The following is a 25700-nucleotide window of genomic DNA, read 5'->3' on the forward strand; positions in this document are numbered from 1 at the left end:
GTATTACCATAAAGTAATAGCAGAATATACAGTTATTTTTGTCCTTTATTTATTTTGTTTAGAAAATGAGTCCTTTAGAACCTAAGCCCTAAGAAAAAATGGCTCATTATTGTTTTGACATCCTTCTCTGCAGGCAAATTTTAGTCTTCTGATTTAACTGGTCCATACGCAGACATTTGTGATGTCCACCTCGTTTTATGAAGAAAACAGCCTTAAGTTTTCAGAAACATCTATACAAAAGTACTTTGTCTGATGGGGACATTTTTTTTGCTGGTTTTTCAAAGCTTCAAACTGATTCAGTGTTTTATTTTTGTCGTCATAATTTGTTAATTATTTAAGTAAAAAAAATATATAGCTATTTATTGTAGGCCTATTCTATGTTTTTTATTTAGCCTATATTATATTTATATTATTCTTTTCTGTCCTGTTCTATTGTTTATGCTATCTGTTCTGGGTCGGGCTTCCCGATAACAATGTAGCCTAGCCTATCTTAGCTCTTAAAAACGCTCTCTATGTGCAAGGTTATGAACATTAGCCGCAATTCCTCGTAGGTTTCCCAAAAAAAATATAGGCTACTGAACTCGCAGAACGCGAGAACAGGCTACTACATGCTACTTGAGTCGCTGTCCATTCGCAAAGTGCTGATCTAGGCTACTAACCTAACCTTTCGTTTAACCTAACATTCGTCATCTGTTTTGTATTAGGAATCAAGACAGTGCCCCCCCCCGCCAATGATCCAATGCCCCTCCAGCAGATCTGCTCTGACGGGGACTCTGTACCAGTCTCAAGAACAGTTGATCAGGGAGGCTCACACAGAGAATCACAACCTGTGCTGAGAGGATGAGGAGGCTCAAGTCACTAGCCTCCTTCACCAGTAATGTAGATAACCCACATTATACACAGTTCCTATTCTGTTAAAAATTGAAACAAAAAGGAATTCTAGAAGAAAAGGCATTTTCTCATGCAAACACTGGCAAAAAGCTAGAGTACAGACCTTTGCTCTAGTAGCTCTGCGAATGCAGCATCCTTCTCTCTTATGAGTCAAACATATATGTGCTACGTACACTAGGTCTCTTGAAGACAAAAAAAGAGGATGATGTCTTCATAGGCTTCCGCCTGCCAATGTCAAGTTCATTGTTGTTATTTCATTCATGTTTCAGACACCAGTCACGCTGACAGCATTCCCATAGTGTTCTCTACAGGATGCAGTGTGGGGTTCCCTTTGGAAGGGGAACTGGGCTTCCCTACCACCTCAACAGTGCCACAAACTGATCACCTCCGTCCCATGCCGAACTGAGGCAGTAATTAAAGCAAAGAACATACTTTACAGAAGGCCAACAAATCACTCTTTTTATTATTATCATTGGTATTATGAAGTATTCTAATTTGTTGAGTGAATTGGTGGGTTTTTGTTAAATGTGAGACAAAATCATCACAATTAAAAAAAAATTGTAAAAATTGTAAAAAAAAAAAAAAAAACTAGTTTCAGAAAGGCGGGCATAGAGGAGCAACAATAATGTAGGCCTACATTTTGTGGAAAATAATGTTTTTTGAACATAATGGCTAAAACACATTTAATTACACCAAATACGCAAAATAATGTTCTTTTTAGCAAAATATTATGACCCCTTTAATAAATCCACTAAATTAATCCAAAGGTGGCATACAAATATTAAATAATAAATAAAAGGAAAATTGTGTGAGCTTTGAAAACTAATCAGAATTGTATCCTTTGTTTGGATCATAATATAAATCGGTCTACATTAGGTGATGTCTAGCAGTTAAAGTATTCATTTATTCATTTATTCACATCAGTTTATATGAAACAATAAATATTAATTCAACTTATGTACTTGAAAAGTTACAATACATGCACACTCTACATATAAGTAGTGAAAGTGACATATAGATAATATAGAGTTTCCTAAAACAGTACTCAAATATCAAAGCTAGAGTGTTTAATCTTCCTGCTGATTGCACAGTTTGTCCAGAAGGTGATGTTTAACATGCTGTGAAAGTGAAACAACAATAATCTGGGGCCAATGATGATTTTTGACAGCAAAGGGGTTAAATTCTGACAAAACCTGCAACAGTTATGTTAAGTAGCAATGATATTCGAAACATACTATAATATTAAAATGCATGGAATGTATATTATAATTATTATAATTATTTACCTTCATGACTTCATGAAATTGTTCTCAGAATGATAGCTTTGTCAGTTTAATTAATGTTCTGTAAAAATATTGACCAGAGAGGATGCTGGCTGAAATATTTTCAGAGTTAAGATGAGTTTAACTGTCTTTTTAAACCAGGGGTAAAATAAAGCATAGACCAAAGGATTCAGACCTGAGTTAATATACAAGACCCAAAATAAAACATTTGTAATTGTTGAAGAAACTGCTGATATGGAATAAATATAGTAAGGTATCCAACAAAGTAGATAAACTGTGACAATGATTCCTAATGTCAGAGCAGCTTTGCCTTCAGATTTCCTTCTCACTGAACCTTCATTTACACATTTGCCACCCTTCATCAGGGTGTTTATAACTTTCACTTGCTGATGTACAGCATAAAATATCTTCAGATATAAAATTATAATCACAGTACAAGGAAAAAGGAAAGACAAGAACAGATCAGTCATACTCCAGGCAGAGTTAGTCATAAAGGGACACTCTCCATAACACCCATGTGTTCTGCTCGATGGATCAAAATATCCGTTATCTGTTATGAAAGAAATATTGTATGCTGAAGACCACACCCAGCAGATACATATGATAATCAAAGTTTTAGTTGTAGTTATTTTTTTTTGGTACAGTAAAGGGTGACACACAGCCAAATAACGATCAACAGCAATTAAAGTCAAATTATAAAGAGATGATGAAATGAGCAGCCCTGTTATTACCAAAAACACTCCACAGAAAGTTTCTCCAAAGTACCAGCAGATTTCAATCTGCCTCGAGGCTTCTATGGGCATCACAAATCCAACAAGCATGTCTGCCACTGCTAGAGAGAGAATGATGAGGTTGGTTGGAGTGTGAAGCTTCTTGAAGTGAGAGATGGAGATGATCACCAGCAGGTTCAGAAACACAGTCCACACTGACAGCAATGAAAAAAACATATACATGATATTGGATTCATGCCTGAAGTGTTTTCCCCTGATACATGATGAGTTGATGGCAGGAAAGCAGTACTGGATCTCATGATCCTCTGTCTCATAGACCATGTGTGAGCCTCCTCCTTTTAGGAGTTTGTTCTGCTTTCCTTACAGTACTTTCATTTATACAGTGTCTGGATCAAACTGACCAACCCATCTACCGCCCACTCTGATTCTGCATAATGACATTTAATAATTTGTTGTATGTATTAATTTATTCACACAGTAGTCTGTTCAACAGCTCATAATAATGTTTTTGGTAACACTTAACTTTGGAATAGGGAATAATTATTCAACATTAACTATGACTTTCCCTTCAATAAGCTCCTAATTCCCTGCTTATTGATAGTTAGTAAGGTATTTGATAAATTTAGGTGTTGGGTAGGATTAGTGATGTAGATGTAATTGTCCACAGAAAACCCTCAAATATACAGTTATGTGTTACAACACATCACTCTGAAGACAGAGTTGAACCCAATTTGAAACTGAGGAAACAGGTAATTATTGAAAGGTGAGTATGCAAGCAAGTCACAAATCTTTCCAAACTGTCTTTGGTAGATAAGAGTCACACATAATAAAGGTGATCTAACGATTGCTACAAACATCCAGGTAATCAGAAAAACAACACTGGACATAACAGAAACAGTCACTCTCTGAGAACATTACTAGAGAGCTGGTTGGAACATCCATACTCAGAAATCAGGTACAGTAGGTATCTTGAAGCAAAATATAACTTAAGAGTATGTGTTGAAGTATTTTATCAATCACAATATGAATTAATAATGTATAATCAATGTGAATCTAGCCATTTATATATGCAGTTATAGTTCCATTATAATCATTTGGGCCTGTGTGTAAAAAGGAAAAAAGCATGCATAGCAAAATACAGACCCTCAGATGAAAACATCTGGAAACGTACAAGTGGGCCTTATTCTAACAAGTCTATGGGGCCCCTTTTCTGTAGAGAGGAATCAAATTATATGTATAATGAAAAATCTATGAAATGTATAGAATATGCCTTACCCTGTATAAACAGAAAAAACTATAAATAAGGAGAAGCCGAATAACAATCAGGAATTTTGTGTGATTCTTCAGATTGTAGTGTATTTTAGTCTTCCATGGATCTGAGGAATCAGTCTGATGAGTCTGTGTCGGTTCTCTATTTTATACAGTGCTTCTGAGGCGTGCCCATGCTCAATACATTTCATACATATGGTTCTGTTTATCAACTCTTTTACCTTTTATGGCTGTGTCCAGCTTGCTTTTAGGATGTAGAATTTATTTTAAGTGAAACGAGGAGTCCTAATCATATATTTTGTCTTATGTCAAAATAGGGTGTCCAACTTTACTATATGCTGTATTTTCTTAATGTCTGCACCAAGGAGGTCTGATCATATATTTTGTCATACTGTATGTCCAAATAGAGTGTGCAGATGCACCATATACTATACCCCTGCACTCTCTGCACATTCCATTCTCACGCAGGCCTCTACATACAGTCAAATGCATGATTATAACAGTAGAATAACTTGATACATAAATGGCTAGATTCACATTGATTATGCCTGATTAGTTTACATATTGACCAATACAAATCTTCCACAAGATCAGCGGCAGACGACACTACTTCTGGCACCTCAGATGGGACTGGAAAAAAGCAGCAGAATGGAGGACCACTTTTGGACTGACTAACGAGTAACATAAACAACGGTGGCCACCATAAAATAATGGAAGCATTTTTATGCATATATAGCATATTTTTGCTTATATGATAAGAGTGTGTTGCTTGCCGGTTGGTTAGGATCTGCTCTTCCAAATGTAGAAATAAATGATTAATTTAATAAATGTTTTTTTTTTTTTTATTCCAGAAGAAATAACTGCATGCACACATTTGGTTTACTGTTAGGAAGGCCTTGACAGGAGACCTAAATTGAAACTAGATGGTGTAGGCAGAAATACATCGCATGCAATGGTCTGTGTTTATTCTAGACTGGGCCTAAAAGGGATGGCAATAAACGTGAAGCAGATATAGTAAGAAAGCGCACAAAATTCCACAGATACCACTGGGCATTAATCCCTGCTGGCCACTGATTTTTTTACTGAGTTGAGGGAAACATTGTTATAAATTGAAGCAACACCTCCCCCTTTACCTTTTGGATGTGGCTTATGTTTATAACAGTAATCTTGGGGGGTAGGCTCATTTAAAATAATGTAATCTATCACTAGCACTCACTGCAATGTTTTTTCTATCTGCTTTTATTCCTTCTCTCTCTCTCTCTCTCTCTCTCTCTCTCTCTCTCTCTCTCTCTCTCTATATATATATATATATATATATATATATATATATTTCTACTACGGGAGAATGCCATAGAATGCTTGAATCTGACTGACAAACATTCTAAGGTGTGCAATTATTTTCAGGCAAATGCACGACAAACAAAGTTCCAAACAGGTCTCAACCACGTCAATATCACTTCGAAAACTGATTTCAGTTATTTTAAAGGTTCTTACAGCCCAAAGCAGCAAAATAACCAAAACCCACGACAACACTGCCCAAGCAAATAAACATAGTAAATAATAGGGTAAAATGACAGATTATTTCCATGTTTTACACAAAATTATGTCTTCTGATGTATGAAAAGCACATACTTTATCTCTCTTGCATGCTCTCGAATAACTAGTTATTATGCATTTGCATTTAGTAGACGCTTTTTTCCAAAGCGATTTATAGTGCATTCAGACTATCAATTTTTACCTATCATGTGTTCCTGGGGAATCGAACCACCAACCTTGCACTTGATAGCACAATCCTCTACCAATTGAGCTACAGGAACACATTACTAACTGCATTAGTGTCCGGATTAGTGACATGTCTGTGTGTTTTTGCCCCTGCGACCCAGTTTTTGTATCCCGAGGTTATTCATTTTGATTCCAAGTGTGTCTAGTTTCTTCCCCATGTGTTCCATGTCCCAGTTAATTTAGTCATCCTATACATCTATGTTTTCCTCATTATCCTGCCTTTAAAAACCCTAGTCCTTTCAGTTCAGTTTTGTTGGGTCTACCAGTTAAGTACGTGTGTCTTCCTTGTGTCTTCCTATTTTTATTGTTGACTTTACCCCTGTGTTGGGTTAATAAACACTCTCGATTATTCCTCGGCTCTGTGTTCCTTCTGGCAGTGCAGTGAGACAGAAGAACCGACTGAACAAAAGTAAGTTGCGTGTGTCCCCTGTGTTTTGTTGGTCAGTTTTTTCATTCCGTTGAATGTACTATGGAGCCCAACCCATCAGAGCAGGTGTGAGAGCCATCTACAGTGCCCACTGCAAGGGAGACAGCTGCAGATGGTGTGAGCGTGGAGTGGAGTGGAACCCTCTGCATTGCCGCTAAGGGTGAGCCGAGTAAGGAGCATGGTTGGTGTTAAAACCAGGAGGGGGATCTGACTGACTGGGAATTGGAACTGGAAATTTAACTGCCCCCTCTCCTCCCTCTGCTTCTCCGCTGGTCTTGTCCAGCCCTCCTTCATCCTTGGTTTCCTCATCCAGCTCAGATAAAATACATTTTCAATTGTCATTACAACATGTATGTTACTGTTTTCCTTATTTGGTCCATCTGGTGTCTGTCTTACTGAAGTATTCGTATCCAGCTGTGTGTCATAAATTAGTTATTTTTTTCCCAGGTGTGTTCTAATATGTCGTGTATAAAGTGTTCCCTGTGTTGAGCTTTCTGTCCGCTGTTAAATGTTAAATTTTTTTAGGAGGTTCCAGTATGGACTATGGCCTCCCGGTCCCCTGACCTGCCATGGCCTCCAGAGTCTCCATATCTGCCATGGCAAACCGAACTGCCTGCTCTGCCAAGGCTTCCTGATCCGCCCTGGAGGTTGGTGACAGGGTGGAGACAAGGAGAGCCAATCCTCCCCCTATTGTATTTTTACAGTGCAGAATGAGCCGTCACATGTATGTTCCTGTTTTCCTTATTTGGTCCTTCCTGTGTCTGTCTTTGTTCCTACTTCCTTCGTTCCTAATGATGTGTCATTAATTAGTTCATTTGTTCCCAGGTGTGTTTTATTGTGTCGTGTATAAATAGTCTTCCTTGTGTTGGGTGTTCCCGGTGAGATGCACCCATGGAAGAAAATTTGGAAAAATAATCTTAATTGATGACTTCTGATGAATATTGTGGAAACTAATTGATACATTTAGATAAATATATTCCAAACATTATGCCCGCAGCCTCTCGCTTCTCTTGTGATTTATCTCCTGATGCGTGCCCTCTACTACTACTTAACATATTGCTTTGGTAAATGAATGAAAATAAAGTGAAAGTAAGGTCTGTAGTGAGTGCATGAATACAAACACACATTAGCATGAGAAAACTCTCCGAAAAAGCACAAAAAACTTTTGACAGAGTACTTTGACATAAATCAAAAACAAGGATGAAACAGTGGTACATATCTGATGAAGCACTGGAATTTATGTCTTGGGTTGCTATAGGCGATGTCCCGGTAAAATCGATTCTGACACAGATTAAAGCCATTGGATCGATCATTTATATTATATATATTATGTATAATAAGTAAATCATTATATAATTATACAGTTCATAAAGTACATTTTGTTTCTGTTGCACTCTGAAGATTTCTCACTCATTTTGTGTGTAGTTTCTGAATCATTTGCACTGTTTTTGTAATGTATTGTTGACAATTTGTGCATTTGTTTTTACTATTTCTCAGAAGAAAAAATAAATGCAATTTTTGTTAAACTTTTAATAAATTGCTGTGAAAATGTATAAGTGTTTTGATTTAATTTAATTAGACATGCTTTTTGATGTATACAATTAAATTTAACCATTAAAAAGGATTTAAGAAAAAATAAAACATATTTTATAGGGCCTTAAGTAAAGTAATAAGTAGTGAAGTTACTTTTCAAATGCAGTAACTAGTAAAGTAATCTCATTACAATTTACAGAAGTAACTAGTAACTGATTACATTTTTTGAGCAACTACCCGAACACTGATCATTTGGTGTATCCGCAGCAATGTGTGAGAATTCATTCTCCACTCTGAAAAATGTTTTTTCGGAGCACAGACGCACAATGCTACACGAGAGAAAGGCCAGGTTAGTGCAGCTTGCATTCGAGAAAGACTTGACACGAAAATGCACAAGCGAATGGAAGGACACAGTACTTAGACAATTCAGTAGCAACACTCGTCGCCTGCAATTCTTCTGAGGGTAACTCGTTTGTTCAATTCAGTTATTGAAGCCACCCCTGGCTTTCATAAGGCCTACTAAGCAGGCGAATTGTTGATGAATGTTTGTGGCTTCTAACTGCATTTGTGTTTTGTACTTGGCTGTCTGTAAAGATATATAGGCTTATGTCATTTCTGCTTGGTGCGGCATAAACTGCTGGGAGGTGTGTAACCCAGGTTAAAAACAAGTATTACCATAAAGTAATAGCAGAATATGCATTTATTTTTGTCCTTTATTTATTTGGTTTAGAAAATGAGTCCTTTAGAGTATTTAAAATCCTTGAAACCCTAAGAAAAAATGGCTCATTATATTTGTGACATCCTTATTCTCTGCAGGCGAATTTTAGTCTTCTGATTTAACTTGGCCATACGCAGACATTTGTGTGATGATGTCCACCTCGTTTTATGAAGAAAACAGCCTTAAGTTTTCAGAAACATCTATACAAATGTACTTTGTCTGATGGGGACATTTTTTTTGCTGGTTTTTCAAAGCTTCAAACTGATTCAGTGTTTTATTTTTGTCGTCGTAATTTGTATAAAAAATATATAGCTATTTATTGCAGGCCTATTCTATGTTTTTTTTTATTAAGCCTATATTATATTTATATTATTATTTTCTGTCCTGTTCTATTGTTTAGGCTATCTGTTCTGGGTCGGGCTTCCCGATAACGATCTTTGCGCTTAAAAGCGCTCTCTACGTGCAGGGCCGGCCCTAACCAATTTGCTGCCCTAGGCAAGATTTTACCTGGCGCCCCATGCATCACAGCCCATTTTTCCCTGTAAATTGTGTTCATGATTTAGCATATATATATATATATATATATATATATATATATATATATATACAAACACACACACATTACAGCAGAACTGTTTACAAAACTCATAATAAATCATCATATTAGAATGATTCCTAAAGGATCATGTGATAGACTGGATGTCACATGTGACACTGAAGAATGGAGTAATGATGCTGAAAATTCAGCTTTGCATCACAGAAATAAATCATAATTTAAAGTATAATAAATTGAAAACAAATTATTTTAAATTGTAATAATATATCACAATATTACATTTTTTTCTGTATTTTTGATCAAATAAATGCAGGCTTGATGAACAGAAGAAACTTTTTTCAAAAACATAAAAAATAGTAATGTTTCCAAACTTTTTGCCTGTACTGTATCCCCCCAAAACTGCACAACTGTAGAGTAAAACATTAATAAAAAAGTGATAATAAAAAATGCGTCTTAAAACTGACATGATTGTACAAAATCACAGTCTGGGGACTCAGAACTCAGAACAACTGCTATCATTAAGTTTAAGGTAAAAATAACTGCCATGAAATTATAGTATCTTACTCCTATGCAATAAATTGTTATTTCACTACATCTCTTTACCTCTGTCTTTATCCTCTTCGCTTCTTTTTAGCACTGTATCTATCGCAGACTATGCTCATTTATAATGTGTCATGTAAATTCGGCCTTCCGTCACAATCAGGAAACTTTCACCGTGTCTAGAACTGGCACGAGCTGCCAGGCCCGTTTCTACGAGCTGTGTGTTAACAAAAGCAGTTCTGTCTACATTGGATGCGGCGTCGGGCACGCCACATAACAAATTACCAACAACTGATCGTGTGTGCGCTCTGTTTCTGACGCACTTCAAGCACTCGATGAGCGGGGGAAGATTGAAGAGCCGGAATTTTTTTTTTTTTGCTTTATTTGGTAGTATTTCGAATTAATGGTTTTTAAATAGTAGCCTATTATAAATATATATATATATATATATATATATATATATATATATATATATATATATATATATATATATATGTAAAAAAAAAAAAATCACTCATTCTTGCGCCCCTATGGATGAGTGGCACCCTTAGCATTTGCCTATACCGCCTATGCCGCGGGCCGGCCCTGTTTACGTGCAAGGTTATGAACGTTAGCTGCAATTCCTCGTGTGTTTCCCAAAAATGTAGGCTACTGAACTCGCAGAACGCAAGAACAGGCTACTACGTGCTACTTGAGTCGCTGTCCATTCGCAAAGTGCCGAACTAGGTTACTAAGCTTATATGGAATTGTATTCTGAACGTTTAACCTAACATTCGTCATCTGTTTTGTATTAGGAATCAAGACAGGTAAAAAATAAATATCATTCTATATAGATCATTGGAGCTAACTGACTCTTGCCGTATCCGGTCGGCAAAACAGCAAATTTCAGCGCTGTCTTCTGTTCCTCTTTTAGATAAAAACACAAGGCTAAACCGTTCATTGTCATTCTATATAGATCTTTCAGATTTAGGTCTGGATGTCCATGCTACTATGATGTTGCCAATGCGTCAAAAAATATTTATCAAATGACAATGCCCCCCCCCCCCCCCACACACACACTGATGATCCAATGTCCCTCCAGTAGATCTGCTCTGACTCCGACTCCGTACCAGCCTCAAGAACAGTTGATCAGGGAGGCTCACAGAGAGCATCACAACCTGTGCTACGAGGATAAGGAGACTCAAGTCACTAGCCTCCTTCACCAGTAATGTAGATAACCCACATTGTACACAGTTCCTATTCTGTAAAAAATTTAAACAAAAAGGAATTCTGGAAGAAAAGGCATTTTCTCGTGCAAATGCTGGCAAAAAGCTAGAGTACAGACCTTTGCTCTAGTAGCTCTGCGAATGCAACATCCTTCTCTCTTGTGAGTCAAACACATATGTGCTACGTACACTAGGTCTCTTGAAGACAAAAAAAGAGGATGATGTGTTCATAGGCTTCCGCCTGCCAATGTCAAGTTCATTGTTGTTATTTCATTCATGCTTCAGACACCAGTCACGCTGACAGCATTCCAATAGCGCTCTCTACAGGATACAGCGTGGGGTTCCCTTTCGAAAGGGAACTGGGCTTCCATACCACCTCAGCAGTGCCACAAACTAATCACCTCCATCCCATGCCGAACTGACGCAGTAATTAAAGCAAAAGGAGCCCCTACCAAGTATTGAGTACATGTACAGTAAATTAACATGCTTTCCAGAAGGCCAACAAATCACTATTTTTATTATTATTATTGGTCTTATGAAGTATTCTTATTTGTTGAGTGAATTGGTGTTTTTTTTTTAATGTGAGACAAAATCATCATAATTAAAAGAACCAAAGACTTCAAATATTTCTGAATATTATGACCCCTTTAATCCACTAAATTAATCCAAAGGTGGTATAGAAATATTAAATAATAAATAAAAGGAAAATTGTGTGTGCTTTGAAAACTAATCATAATTTTATCCTTTGTTTGGATCATAATATAAATCGGCCTACATTAGGTCATGTTTAGCAGTTACAGTATTCATTTATTCACATCAGTTTATATGAAACAATAAATATTACTTCAACTTATGTACTTGAAAAGTTACAATACATGCGCACGCTGCATATAAATAGTGATTAAGTAGTGAATAGATTAATAGTGAAGTAAAAAGTGACATATAGATAATATAGAGTTTCCCAAAACAGTACTCAAATATCAAAGGTAGAGTGTTTAATCTTCCTGCTGATTGCACAGTTTGTCCAGAAGGTGATGTTTAACATGCTGTGAAAGTGAAACAACAATAATCTGGGGCCGTGGATGACCTTTGACAGCAAATGGGTTAAATTCTGACAAAACCTGCAACAGTTATGTAAAGTAGCAATGAAATTCGAATTCGAAATTGTTCTCAGAATGATAGCTTTATCAGTTTAATTAATGTTCTGTAAAAATATTGACCAGAGAGGATGCTGGCTGAAATATTTTCAGAGTTAAGGTGAGTTTAACTGTCTTTTTAAACCAGGGGTAAAATAAAGCATAGACCAAAGGATTCAGACCTGAGTTAATAAACAAGACCCATAATAAAACATTTGTAATTGTTGATGAAACTGCTGATATGGAATAAATATAGAACGGAATCCAACAAAGCAGATGAACTGTGACAATGATTCCTAATGTCAGAGCAGCTTTGCTCTCAGATTTCCTTCTCATTGAACCTTCATTTACACATTTGCCACCCTTCATCAGGGTGTTTATGGCTTTCACTTGCTGATGTACAACATAAAATATCTTCAGATATAAAATTATAATCACAGTACAAGGAAAAAGGAAAGACAAGAACAGATCAGTCATACTCCAGGCAAAGTTAGACATAAAGGGACACTCTCCATAACACCCATGTGTTCTGCTTGATGGATCTGTTGCGAAGGAAATATTGAATGCTGAAGACCACATCCAGCAGATACATATGATAATCAAAGTTTTAGTTGTAGTTATTTTTTTTTGGTACAGTAAAGGGTGACACACAGCCACATAACGATCAACAGCAATTAAAGTCAAATTATAAAGAGATGCTGAAATGAGCAGCCCTGTTAATGCCAAAAACACTCCACAGAAAGTGTCTCCAAAATACCAGCACATCTCAATCAGCCTCGTGGCCTCTATGGGCATCACAAATCCAACAAGCATGTCGGCCACAGCTAGAGAGAGAATGATGAGGTTGGTTGGAGTGTGAAGCTTCTTGAAGTGAGAGATGGAGATGATCACCAACAGGTTCAGAAACACAGTCCACACTGACAGCAATGAAAAAAACATATACATGATATTGGATTCATGCCTGAAGTGTTTTCCCCAGATACATGATGAGTTGATGGCAGGAAAGCAGTACTGGATCTCATGATCCTCTGTCTCATAGACCATGTGTGAGCCTCCTCCTTTTAGGAGTTTGTTCTGCTTTCCTTACAGTACTTTCATTTATACAGTGTCTGGATCAAACTGACCAACCCATCTACCGCCCACTCTGATTTTGCATAAAGACATTTAATTATTTGTTGTATGTATTAATTTATTTACACAGTAGTCTGTTCAACAGCTCATAATAATGTTTTTGGTAAAATTTTAGAATAGGGAATACTTATTCAACATTAACTATGACTTTCCCCTCAATAAGCTCCTAATTCACTGCTTATTGATAGTAAGGTAGTTGTTAAATTTAGGTGTTGGGTAGGATTAGTGAAGTAGATGTTATTGTCCATAGAAAATCCTCAAATATACAGTTAAGTTTTAAAACACATCATCATTCTGAAGACAGAGTTGTACCCAATTTGAAAATGAGGAAACGGGTAAATATCGATAGGTGAGTATGCATGCAAAATTCAATTCAAGTTTATTCAATTCAAGTTTATTTGTATAGCGCTTTTTACAAAACAAATCGTTACAAAGCAACTTTACAGAAAATTATGTTTCTACAATATTTAGTAGTAGCTAGTAGTTTGTGCACATTTGACAGGATTTTAGAAAAACTAAAAAATAATAATAATACAAGACGTAGTCAGCTAGACGATGAACTATCAATATTATTAATTAAGTTATTATATGATTAAGTCACACATTTAGGAATAATTGTTAGTTCTGTTTGTTCATTCAGGGTTAGCATCATCTGAGGTCCTCTGAGGGTCAGCATCATCTCTTCTCAGGTGTTCTGGATCCAGACTGGAGCTTGTGTAAATCCTAGTCCGTGGCAAAACATAGAAACAAAATACAGACATCATTAGCATAGCTGCTGATCCAACAAAGTAAAATTAGTTTAACCCAAGCTAATGAATAAAAATGCACCTTTGATCAGATGCAACTACACTCACAATTAAAAAGATACATTATTCGAATGCTTGGCGAAAGAGATGTGTTTTTAATCTAGATTTAAACAAAGAGAGTGTGTCTGAACCCCGAACATTATCAGGAAGGCTATTCCAGAGTTTGGGAGCCAAATGTGAGAAGGCTCTACCTCCTTTAGTGGACTTTGCTATCCTAGGAACTACCAAAAGTCCAGCGTTTTGTGACCTTAGGGTGCGTGATGGGTTGTAACGTGGTAGAAGGCTAGTTAGGTACGCTGGAGCTAAACCATTTAGGGCCTTATAGGTAAGTAATGATAATTTGTAACTGATGCGGAACTTAATAGGTAGCCAGTGCAGAGACTGTAAAATTGGGGTAATATGATCATATTTTCTTGACCTCGTAAGGACTCTCGCTGCTGCATTTTGGACGACCTGTAGCTTGTTTATTGAAGAAGCAGGACAACCACCTAGAAGTGCATTACAATAGTCCAGTCTAGAGGTCATGAATGCATGAACTAGCTTTTCTGCATCAGAAACAGATAACATGTTTCGTAGCTTGGCAATGTTTCTAAGATGGAAGAATGCAATTTTTGTAACATTGGAAATATGATTTTCAAAAGACAAATTGCTGTCTAATATAACACCCAGATTTCTGACTGTAGAGGAAGTTACAGTACATCCGTCTAGTTGCAGATTGTAATCTACAAGATTCTGTGTAGTGTTTTTTGGTCCAATAATTAATATCTCCGTCTTATCCGAATTTAATTGGAGAAAATTCTTTGTCATCCAATCTTTTACATTTTTAACACAATCTGTTAGCTTAGATAATTGGGAAGTTTCATCTGGTCTCGTTGATATATATAGCTGAGTATCATCAGCATAACAGTGGAAGCTAATTCCGTATTTTCTAATAATATTACCAAGGGGCAACATGTATATTGAAAATAGAAGGGGACCTAGGACGGATCCTTGTGGCACTCCATATTTTACTGATGATAAATGAGATGACTCCCCATTTAAGTAAACAAAATGGTAGCAATCGGACAGGTAGGATCTAAACCATCTTAGAGCCTGCCCTTGAATACCTGTATAGTTTTGTAATCGATCTATGAGTATGTCATGATCTATGGTGTCGAACGCAGCACTAAGATCAAGTAAGACTAGAAATGAGATGCAGCCTTGGTCTGACGCAAGGAGCAGGTCATTTGTAATTTTAACAAGTGGAGTTTCTGTGCTATGGTGGGGCCTAAAACCTGACTGAAATTCTTCATACAGATCATTTTTATGCAGGAAGGTGCTCAATTGAGCAGACACAACTTTTTCTAAAATTTTAGACATAAATGGAAGATTTGAAATAGGCCTATAATTTGCCAGTACACTAGGATCTAGTTTTGGTTTCTTAATAAGAGGCTTGATAACCGCCAGCTTGAATGGTTTTGGGACGTGTCCTAAAGATAACGACGAGTTTATGATATTGAGAAGCGGTTCTTCGGCTACAGGTAACAGCTCTTTCAGTAATTTAGTGGGTACAGGATCTAATAAACATGTTGTTGGTTTAGATACAGTGATAAGTTTATTTAGCTCCTCCTGTCCTATGGTTGTAAAGCACTGCAGTTTATGTTTGGGTGCGATGGATGAAACTGAAGTGTTAGATGCTGTAGAATCTACATTCGCTATTGTATTTCTAATGTTATCTATTTTATCAGTGAAGAAATTCATAAAGTCATTACTATTTAACGTTGGTGGAATATTTGAATCAGGTGGTAATTTGTTAACTTAGCCACTGTGTTAAATAAAAACCTTGGATTGTTTTGGTTATTTTCAATGAGTTTGTGTATATGCTCTGCGCTAGCAGTTTTTAGAGCCTGTCTATAGCTGGACATACTGTTTTTCCATGCAATTCTAAAAACTTCTAAGTTAGTTTTTCTCCATTTGCGTTCAAGACTACGAGTTACTTTCTTGAGAGAGTGAGTATTACTGTTATACCATGGTACAGTACGTTTTTCTCTAACTTTTTTCAATTTGATTGGGGCAACAGCTTCTAATGTATTAGAGAAAATAGTGCCCATGTTGTCAGTAATTTTGTCTAATTCATGTGTATTTTTGGGTACAAATAGCAGTTGAGATAGATCAGGCAGGTTATTTGCGAATCTGTCTTTGGTGGCTGGAACAATAGTTCTGCCCAGACGGTATCGCTGCGACATATAGTTAATATCAGTTATACGCAGCATGCACGATACGAGGAAATGGTCTGTAATATCATCACTTTGAGGTACAATATCTATAGCAGTAAGATCGATGCCATGCGATATAATTAAATCTAGTGTATGATTAAAACGATGAGTGGGCCCGGTGACATTTTGCTTGACTCCAAAGGAGTTTATTAGGTCAGTAAACGCAAGTCCTAATGTATCATTTGTATTATCAACGTGAATATTAAAATCTCCCATGATTAGCGCCTTATCAACTGTAACTAGAAGGCCTGAGAGGAAATCTGCAAATTCTTTTAGGAATTCTGTATACGGCCCTGGTGGTCTATACACAGTAGCCAGAGCAAGAGATACATTAGATTTCTTTTGCATGTCTGACAGTAACATTTAGCATTAGTATTTCAAAAGAGTTAAACCTGTATCCTGTTTCTGGGTAACATTGAGAATATCACTATATATTGTTGCAACACCCCCGCCACGACCAGTCTGACGGGGCTCATGCTTATAACAGTAGTTTGGTGGAGTAGACTCATTTAGACCAAAATAATCATTTGGTTTTAGCCAGGTTTCAGTCAAGCAGAGTAAATCAAAACTATTATCTGTGATCATTTCATTTACAATAACTGCTTTTGGTGTGAGTGATCTAATATTTATGAGCCCAAACTTTAAAAATTGTTTTTGTTCATTTACTTTACATTTTTCTGGTTTAATTACGATAAGATTTTTTCTAGATCCTACATTATATTTATATTTATATTTTGACCTCACTATTCTGGGAACAGACTCTTAATAGGTTTTACAGCACAAGTACTTTTATCATTTAAGCGGGTGGAACAAAACTCATCATAATGGTTATTTGAGAATTGACTTACTAGTCACATGGAGCGAAGTGTCCTGGAGATGTTGTCAGAGAGAAGCTCCGCTATGACTCGACTGGGGTGTAATCCATCAGCGCGAAACAGTCTAGGACGCTCCCAGAAAAGATTCCAGTTATTAACAAATAGCAGTTTCTGTTCTTTACACCATGACAACAACCATTCATTTAAAGCAAAAAGTCTACTGAACCTTTCGTGTCCTCGTCGATACGTGGGCAGTGGTCCTGACACGACGATCGTCGCCGCGGGCGTCGTGCTGCGAACCGTCTCGATCAGGCTCCTGAAGTCCCTCTTCAGCGTCTCCGTCTGCCGCAGCGTGGTGTCGTTAACCCCGGCGTGAAGCACGACCGCTCTCGGGCTCTCGTCGTCCTTCAGGATCGCGGGTATCTGCGCAGAAACATCGAGAACACGAGCACCAGGCAAACAATGAGTGTGCACTTTACCTTCGGCTAACGTAGCACTTACGTGTCGGACGATGGAGTCTCCGATGATCACAGCGTCGCGTCCTGTCTCGCGGAGGGGAGCGAAGCGGTTCTGGATGGAGATCTCGAAGGCAGGAGGGGGAGATGTCGTCGCCCGGGACCTGGCTCGCATCCTCCGCTGTGGATGCACCCAGGGTCCGTGGTGTCCCGGCGTCGCAGTGAAGGACATCTGGGAAGATCGCGTCCTGGGTGCACCGGGCCTGCGCAGAGAAACACACGGAGTAGACGTGGTGGGACTGTTAACAGCACGCTGTATACTTACCCCGGACTTGTGAGCGTCAGCCCGGGATGATTCCAGCACGGCTCTCCGCTCTCTCAGCTCGGCCTGCCTCCGTTCCAGGTCGCGAATCTGCTTCCCCACGGCCTCGAGCTCGAGCTGCACAGAGTGGAGACATTCATTAGCCATTAAAGCAAGTAACAGTGAGTACAGCAGTGGTAATGTGTGTGAATAGAGTATTAGCAATGTAAGCTCAGTTAGCAGCAACCACGCTTGCTGATGCTAACTGGCTAAAAGCTAATAGCGGACCCGGGAGATCAAAATAAATCTAGTGATAGCGAGTCGCTCTAATTGTTTTTGTTGTAGAATACAATAGAGGATATATTCACGCGTTATATAAACGGAAACGATGGTGTATAAAATAGATTTTTAAGTTAAAAATAGTCAATGAAAAGAATATAGTGACGGAGCTCAAACGCAGTTCAGCCGTCCGTTCAGCCGTCATTCGTTAAATGAAATACTTCCATTATAATCGTTTGGGCCTGTGTGTTAAAAGGAAAAAAGTATGCATAGCAAAATACAGACCCTCAGATGAGAAACATCTGGAAACGTACAGGTGGGCCTTGTTCTTTACCCTTTTCTGTAGGGAGGAATCAAATTGTATGCATAATGAAAACTCTATGAAATGTATAGAACACGCCTTACCCTGTATAAACAGAAAAAAAACTATATAAAAGGAGAAGCTGAATAACAATCAGGAACTCTTTGAAATAAAGTCTACTTTTCTTGAACCAAAACCAAGACTGAGTTTGATTCTTCAGATCAGCGGCAGATATTTTGGCACCTCATGGGACTGGAAAAGAGCAGCAGAATGGAGGACCACTTTTGGACTCACTGACGAGTAACATTAACAACGGTGGCCACCATAAAATAAGGGAAACATTTTTGCTTATATAACAAGAGTGTGTTGTTCGCCGGTTGGTTAGGATCTGCTCTTCCAAATGTAGAAATAAATGATTAAATAAAGAAATGAAAAAGGATTTTTTTTTTATTCCAGAAGAAATAACTGCATGCACATATTTTGTTTATTGTTAGGAAAGCCTTGACAAGAGACCTAAATTGAAACTGAATGGTGTAGGCAGAAATACATTGCATGCAATGGTCTGTGTTTATTGTAGACTGGGCCAAAAAGGGATGGCAAAAAGCATGAAGCAGATATAGCAAGAAAGCGCACAAAATTCAACAGATACCACTGGGCATGAATCCCTGCTGGGCACCGATTTATTTACTGAGTTGAGGGAGATTTTCAGTAAAAGAGCGAGAGCACAGCAGGTCACTCAGGAAGAGGGTAGTGTTTCATCTGAGACTGTGTCTGTATGCATGTCTTTGTGAGTGAAGGTGAGTATTTTAATAAACAAATAAATTCCATATCGGGTAGGTAAGAGCTGCGAACCCCTCCCATCACTTAAATGTGGATTGACATAGATGGACACAGCTCTTGCCACACCAAGAGGTATGGCGATGTGGTATGAATAGTGAGCCTTATGAATAATGGGACATAGAATGAAAGCATTAGCCTTGTCTGAATGAAGGAATTAGAAGGAGTGAATGTGTTTAGGAAAATAGTTTAGATAAAATTTGAATCAAGATCTTTAATCAATCAATCAATCACCTTTATTTATATAGTGCTTTAAACAAAATACATTGCGCCAAAGCACTGAACAACATTCATTTGGAAAACAGTGTCTCAATAATGCAAAATGATAGTTAAAGGCAGTTCATCATTGAATTCATTGATGTCATCTCTGTTCAGTTGAAATAGTGTCTGTTTTAATTTGCAATCAAGTCAACGATATCGCTGTAGATGAAGTGACCCCAACTAAGCAAGCCAGAGGCGACAGCGGCAAGGAACCGAAACTCCATCGGTGACAGAATGGAGAAAAAAACCTTGGGAGAAACCAGGCTCAGTTGGGGGGCCAGTTCTCCTCTGACCAGACGAAACCAGTAGTTCAATTCCAGGCTGCAGCAAAGTCAGATTGTGCAGAAGAATCATCTGTTTCCTGTGGTCTTGTCCTGGTGCTCCTCTGAGACAAGGTCTTTACAGGGGATCTGTATCTGGGGCTCTAGTTGTCCTGGTCTCCGCTGTCTTTCAGGGCAGTAGAGGTCCTTTCTAGGTGCTGATCCACCATCTGGTCTGGATACGTACTGGATCCGGGTGACTGCAGTGACCCTCTGATCTGGACACAGACTGGATCTGGTGGCCACGGTGACCTCGGAACAAGAGAGAAACAGACAAATATTAGCGTAGATGCCATTCTTCTAATGATGTAGAAAGTACGGTGTTATGTGAAGTGTTCCGGTTCCAGTTTACCTAATTAATGCAGCCTAATAATCCTTTAACGGATTTGGATATTTAAAAGCATATTAGTATGTTATGTGTATGCCAGGTTAAAGAGATGGGTCTTTAATCTAGATTTAAACTGCAAGAGTGTGTCTGCCTCCCGAACAATGTTAGGTAGGTTATTCCAGAGTTTAGGCGCCAAATAGGAAAAGGATCTGCCGCCCGCAGTTGATTTTGATATTCTAGGTATTATCAAATTGCCTGAGTTTTGAGAACGTAGCGGACGTAGAGGAGTATAATGTAAAAGGAGCTCATTCAAATACTGAGGTGCTAAACCATTCAGGGCTTTATAAGTAATAAGCAATATTTTAAAATCTATACGATGTTTGATAGGGAGCCAGTGCAGTGTGGACAGGACCGGGCTAATATGGTCATACTTCCTGGTTCTAGTAAGAACTCTTGCTGCTGCATTTTGGACTAGCTGTAGTTTGTTTACCAAGCGTGCAGAACAACCACCCAATAAAGCATTACAATAGTCTAACCTTGAAGTCATAAATGCATGGATTAACATTTCTGCATTTGACATTGAGAGCATAGGCCGTAATTTAGATATATTTTTGAGATGGAAAAATGCAGTTTTACAAATGCTAGAAACGTGGCTTTCTAAGGAAAGATTGCGATCAAGTAGCACACCTAGGTTCCTAACTGATGACGAAGAATTGACAGAGCAACCATCAAGTCTTAGACAGTGTTCTAGGTTATTACAAGTAGAGTTTTTAGGCCCTATGATTAACACCTCTGTTTTTTCTGAATTTAGCAGTAAGAAATTACTCGTCATCCAATTTTTTATATCGACTATGCATTCCATTACTTTAATAGGCTTTTGCATTTTGGATGTCTGTGTGAAAGAAAATTAGAACATTTTCTGAGATCAGTGCAGTAGAAGTGAGAGCAAGGCATTAAGTTAATATATATATAAAAAAATGTGTGCAGACAAAATAATAAAGAGAAGTAAAGATAAATAATTATTCTTGTAATTTTTTACATTGATAGTAAAATAGAGTTGAGACTGTCAATTCATACAAAAAGTGTAAATACATCAGACAGAATAAAAAACTAAACAGAAAGAGGTATGTCATGGAAATTATGAGAAGTTGGTTAAAATAGTTAAAATAGGTGAAAAAAAAGATCTAAGGAAATATTAAATAATTTACTATATGAATATATCTAAAATTAAATTAAAAACTGTATTGTAATATTATAGGAGAAAGTATGGCAGTCACTCTGGTGGAAATAATATGATTAAAATATCCACTTGTGTAAAGAGCTTACAAACAAGATCAAAAAAAAAAAAAAACTTTTATATTATATATATATATATCGGTCAAAATTAGCTGATACAGTTTGCTGCATTCATGACTGTGAAAGAATCAGCAGAGCTTGTACAAGCTTTTTTCATCGTTTAATCTTTTTCAGACTTTCCAAATGTTGAAATTGGGTTGCGCATCTATCTATACATGATGGTGTCCAATGACTCCGGCAAGCAGAGCTTCTCAAAGTTGGGAATAATCAAAGGAGAGCTGCGGTCCTCAGTGGGGCAGGAAAGGGTAAGCATGCTGGTGCTTGAGTGTGGAATGCACACACACCAACGCAGAGAAAAAAATAGGCCCTTTCTGTGCTGCAGCATCAGGCCCAATTTGGTCTTAATCCAGCCCTGAAGGCGCTACATTGCCATTGAGACTTGCCTATGATAAGTTCACAGCTGAGCAGAGATTTCACTCATTTGCTTCAGCGTCACATTTGCAGATGCCATACTGCTGGAATTCGCGATTGGTTGACAGCAAATTTCAAATATTAAATGGAACGATAAAATAACGTTATTAACCAGTTAATGGCCATTTCAAATTTTCGATTCTGTTCGGAACTATAAAATTAGATTTTGTTTCTGTTTCTGTTCCTGTTAAAATTTCATTTGTTTCCGTTCCATTTTGTTCCTTGAACCAGTTCAGAGTCCTGCTCTCCTATAGTAGAGAATGAGTGGAACTGTTCCTCAGGGGATCTGTAGAGCATTGACTGATGCGATACTGTACTGCTGACGGCTGCATGGTTACAATTTTGTCTCTTAACAGTATTGAATATAGAAGTAAATTAGTTCATAAAGTAATTACTTCTGTGATGTTGAGAAATGTCAATACTTGTTGATGCTTTATTTTTCGTTAATTTAGCCACTGTATTGAATAAATACCTGGGGTAATGTTTGTTTTCTTCTAAAAGAAATGTGAAGTAATCAGATCTAGCAGTTTTTAATGCTTTTCTGTAGGATAGGTTACTTTCCTGCCAAGCAATACAACATACCTCTGGCTTCGTTTTCCTCCAGCTGCGCTCCATTTTTTCCGGGATGCTCTCTTTAGGGTGCGAGTATGCTCATTATACCATGGTGTCAGACTGTTTTCCTTAGCCTTTTGGTTTGGTTGGTTTTAAATAAATCAATAAATCAATAATAAATAATAAATCAAATCACTTTTTCTGATTAATATTGCGTACTTGTTTGATTAGCGACCGGAGTGAACTGTGCTTGGGATTCCATCACCAAAACTCAGTCTTATTATGCCCTGTTAAGAGTCAGCATGATTATTGCACAGGTGTGTCTTAGGCTGTGCAGCCTAAAATGTGCAGTTTTACTGTATTGGGGGGGTCCAAAAACCATTCAGTATCTGGAATGACCACCATTTGCCTCACACAGTGCAACACACATCCTTTGCATAGTTGATAGGGTTGTTGATTGTGGCCTTTACAACATGAGTTACCTGGAGACTTACAGCTGCACTGACAGAATACTTAACACACAAATTCCATATTTTGCACACAATATTTTGCATATTTTAAACACACTTTTTTCACAAGGGAACCTCTGCAGCTAAACCAGAATGTGGCAACAAGAGTAGTCTTTAACAAGCATTGATGTTTTAGGACATTGATATTTGCCTACAAAATATATATTTATTTGGCATTAATATACCTTCATATAGTCACAGAGTTTTCCAGCTGCGATTATGATGTAGATGACATCAAACTGTTCCTTAAGTCAATGAAAAATAAGAGAGGAGTTTTAGTTAGTGAGAATTTCCCAGTTTAGTTTGAAGTGTACAGCAGAAGTGCATGTTTCTCGCCAGAGGCTTTGCTCTGACACATCGAGCCCAGCGTTAGTTCAGTCAGGCCATGGAGGCAGGGCTGTGAAAAGGCTGATGCGGTCAGCTGTCAAATCGCTCCAATCACCACCTCTCTCCTATTAAACACGGGACATATATATATATATATATATGTGGCACTACTGCTCGGTAAGTATGCTCAATGGCTCGCAAGGCTCAAACTGCTCACGAGAGCCCTTTGCTCGCCCATGAACTATCAGACGGCAAATCTATCTCCATAGGAAGGATAAAATCAGGTTTTGCAGGATTCCCACAGAGTATCTCACCAGATTCAGTCGTGAACTTAAGCGAATTTGGCGTGTTGTTTGTGAAAAACAAGTGAGCTCTTGATATAGACACTTCGCACGCGATTCATCGTCAGAGATCTGCTCCCCGCTGGAAGAAGCTATATTCAACAAAATCAAAGCATCCATGAACAACTGACAATTTCAACTTTAATTCATCTCTGGACGTCTTCACGAAGCTAAGCAAAGTATTTAATTTTTACAGCCTAGTGCCATTTGGCGAACATGCTCAGACATTGTTTATTGAAAAACTATTGTTCAGTTACGTTGCAAGGCATGCTATCATATTACCACATCGGTAACACAGTTAAATATTCCCACGAGCCTTGTTAATCTGTGGTCAAGGCTGTCGATATTAACGGCTGCTGCTTGAGGGATGCTTCATCAAACTTATCTGACAACTACAACACACTGGGTTTAATCCGTGATTTTCTGTTGCTCAAACACAATCAAGTGCTTTATACTACATGTTCAGATCGTAATTTTGCTCGTATAAATGCTAAAACGTATCCGACAAGGGCTTATGCTGTTGCCTAAATTAAAGTCTGACCATATGATATATAGCTAGATAAAAAAAAAAAAAAAAAGGGGTACTGCTTTAAAGGTGCACGCTGATTTTCAGCTGTTTAAAGAGCACCCTTCACTACTCCTATTTTCGACTGCGGGCGATCCCTCCCCAGTCCACACACTAAGAAGGTATTTAAAGTTATGAAGATATGGGACTGCTTGCTTGTGAGGTTTATATATTGTCCAACATCATGAGCTAGTCCTGCCGTGCTTTTGCTGGCTCCACTGCTGGCTTGCGCTGACTGAGAGCGCACCTGATCAAACGCTTGACTAACTCTTGGCTCATACACATTTGCCGTCATACAGGGTCATAGTATGGGTGTTCGAATCCTCTGCTGAAAATTAATGCAGTTTTTTCAGGGTTAATTGTATAAGCGCTTGGATTTAATAATTGGCAGGAAATTCGCACATTTGGGTTAATATTTGCTCTTATGGGTAACCATGGTTCATTTTATAAGCAGCTTCGCTCGAGTCTGCGCCTGTGGCTGTTGAGTGCTCTATTAATGCAATAAATAAATAAATAAATATTCCCTGCTCAGTTAAACTACTTTCTAAGACTGCAATGCATACAATCATATGCAGGGTTCCCCAGCATCAGGGTAGATATTATTGCCATTTTAGCACAACAGCGGAACAATGTAACAATAATTAATTTGTGGCTAGTCCGCGAAATGCAGTGGAATCGTCAGTCATCAATCAGGCATATGTTGCACGTCTGTAAATTAAATCCCGAATGGATTAACCTTCTGTTATGCTACAAAAATCACATATCGAAGGATTTATGAACATGATGTGTCATTCTCCCACAAACATTAATCGTTATTGTGACAAAATCTAAGGGCATCATTATTGTAAGGACATTCATACAAACCATTGTACAGGGCCAAATGCGCCACCTGTTGGCAATTTGATGATTTGTCTAGAACAATGAAATTGCTAATGCACCTTAAAATCCAAACGTTTTACAAGTAAGGGTGTCCGTGGGGTATCTGTGCATGTGCTTAACTAAGGTAAGTATTTATGCAAAAAAAAGGGGTAATTTACCCAGTCTGAAGTGCTGGAACATTAAATGTCTTGGAAGTGCTTGGATTTACTCAAGGGAGTAAGAACCCTGGTGTACCTTCACGGAACAACAGAGGGAGACAAAGACTAACCATCCTACGAAACCATCGGGAATCATTAGTGAGAAGTACTGGCTGCATCCGATCTTGGGCAGCTGACTCGATGAGCATCAGGCGTGTTTGACTCACCAGCACTTTACAAACCAATCGCAAATCTGACTAAAGCTGTGCAAACCGGGCAGAATATTGTCCGACTAAGATTGCGCCGGCGCACAGGACCATCATGTGTGCCATCAAGTATCGCAAGAGTGTTCAAGAGCAGCACGCTGATTCAGCCTGCACTTTCTCCAGAGCAACAGCTGGAGCGCTGATGACAACACAGCTGTTCACGATTGGCCAGACTCACCACATGACTATGATCACGT

At 38.1% G+C, this 25700-nt stretch overlaps 1 pseudogene; it reads right to left on the reverse strand.

The window, feature by feature from the left end:
• Window positions 1–2227: 2227 nt before the first annotated feature.
• LOC113054835 (trace amine-associated receptor 13c-like) lies at window positions 2228–3225 on the reverse strand (annotated as a pseudogene).
• Window positions 3226–25700: the final 22475 nt, after the last annotated feature.

Source organism: Carassius auratus, chromosome 35, assembly GCF_003368295.1.
Source record: "Carassius auratus strain Wakin chromosome 35, ASM336829v1, whole genome shotgun sequence".
Taxonomy (NCBI): domain Eukaryota; kingdom Metazoa; phylum Chordata; class Actinopteri; order Cypriniformes; family Cyprinidae; genus Carassius; species Carassius auratus.